This window comes from Elephantulus edwardii, unplaced genomic scaffold, assembly GCF_000299155.1.
Source record: "Elephantulus edwardii isolate Elephantulus edwardi_28Jun2011 unplaced genomic scaffold, EleEdw1.0 scaffold00116, whole genome shotgun sequence".
NCBI classification, from domain to species: Eukaryota; Metazoa; Chordata; class Mammalia; order Macroscelidea; family Macroscelididae; genus Elephantulus; species Elephantulus edwardii.
The window spans coordinates 7,538,368-7,540,390 of record NW_006399866.1 but is presented as its reverse complement, the minus strand read 5'-3'; the positions used below and the strand labels follow the sequence as shown (position 1 = coordinate 7,540,390).

The 2,023-nt window shown below is 33.4% G+C and overlaps 1 protein-coding gene across 3 annotated transcripts in view; it reads left to right on the top strand.

Annotated features, from left to right (window-relative positions):
• PBX3 (pre-B-cell leukemia homeobox 3) overlaps positions 1-2,023 on the top strand; it is a 287,631-nt gene that overhangs the window by 228,994 nt on the left and 56,614 nt on the right. The gene's annotated exons all lie outside the window — the stretch shown is intronic.

The window sequence follows — 2,023 nt, the reverse complement described above, 5'->3', positions numbered from 1 at the left end:
TTCTCTTAGCTACTTCCTGCTGAAAAGGGACACTATAGGTTTCAGGGTGAAGATCTTCTCTCACTACTCTAAAGGGCCCCTTTGGCAATAGGAAACACATAGACTATTGTGGAGATTGATTTTGGAATTTAGATGCACTGGACCGCAAACCTATTGCATTAATTTTTTTGAACTCTTTTTTTGTTCTTTGTATATTACTTTCTAAACTGGGAAGTAGGTTTTAGATTATTCCTTGTCTCTGAGAGCTCTAAGATGGATATGTCACTCACCTCATAGTGCCTGCTCTTTCAAGCTTCTTTTGGAATCCTTGTCCTGTTATCTGTCAATTTGATTAACTCAGGAAAGTTATAAATTGATGTTGCTTTGTAAGAATGTTTTGGTGGTTTACTTGTACAAATTATTAGAAATTACCTAGAGATATTGATATTCCAGTGACAGAGGTGGTGTTTTATGAACAACAGTTTTAATTTAATTAATAGTAGTTACCACAAACCATGTATCCAATGTGATAATGGTTACCCATGGTGGGTAGTGTTTGGTGGAGCTTCTCAATTAAAACAAGCTTGGAAGCAGGAGTGACGTCCACTTCCAAAATAACTTGCCTCTGGAAATTTCATGAACATGGAGAAACCATGAAAGTTATACAGGTGTTCAGTTCTTTTGTTCATAGGGTCACTGTGAGTCATCTACAGCTTGACAGCACTTAACAGCAACAACAACAACAACCATAGCCACAGACCATTATTTATCTGTAAATCAAATAAGAGTTAATTTCTACTGGGAGAATGAACATTTCTCTTTTTCTGAAACTTTGTCAAAGTATGAGAGAAGTTAGATAGTAAGTCGAGTATAGTATAGTTAAGATCTTTTGGCTGATATAGCAAAAATGTTATACTTCTAGTCTATCTTACCCTCATTGGGATGTCTGTTACACATTGCTCAAAACTTATGATTAAACTTCAAGCCTAGGACGGAGTTTCTATTTTATTGCATTTTCTCCTATGTATATTTGTCATTGGTAAGAATTACCATCCAAGTTTCATAATATTACAGAAAACAAATTAGCTTCTCAATTTAGAAAATAATGTATGTGAAGCAAAATAAAGCAACACTTACACTTATTTTTACCATAATTATCCTACTTAAGCAAATGCTTTATCATCTTTGGTTCCCTGTACTTCCATACTGAATTAATTAGTAAAATCAACCAGGACTTTGTTTTGTTTTGTCTTTATTTAAATTTGTTAAATGGATTTTTTATTTGTATGAAAGTTTACAAATCATATTGAGTTTTTATCCATTCATACTCCCTTTATTTCATAATATTAATGACAATTAATTGGTGTCTAACCAACCATTTCTTGTGCATTGCCTTCTTCATCACCCAATTTACTACTTACTAATTTTTTTCTCACATCTCTCCCTCCTCATCCCTGTTAAACATCTCAAGATTTTATTTGTAAAAAAAAAGTTTTTATTTGTGTAAATTATTATTTATAAACTTCCAATTGTATAATTAGTTTTTATAACAATGGTCTTTTGTAACTGACTTACGCCCCTCAGTGTAATTTGTTGAAGATTTGTCTATGTTATACAGTATTTAATGACAATACTTCATTTGCAACATTATCTTTTCTTTCCATTTTTCTTTATACTATCCAGTGGATGTTCATCCTTCTGTATTTAGACTAGCCCTGCACCTTCTGATGACATCTCCAGTCTTATTCCCTTCTTTTCCATCTTCAAGTTCCTTCTGTGTTCCTATGGCATCTCTATTTTTCCCTAATAGCTTTGCTTAAAAATATAAAAACCATAATATCATTCCGTATTTTATCTGTTTAGAATTTAGAGCCTTCTATGATCAATCCCTAGGTTAATAATTTTTGTTGTTGTTGTTGTGCTTGTTGTTGTTGTTATGTGCCGTCGAGTCGTTTGTGACTCATAGCAACCCTATGTACAACAGCCCTAAACCCTGCTCTATCCTGTGCCAATTGCACTGCCTCTGACATACCCATCCCGATTA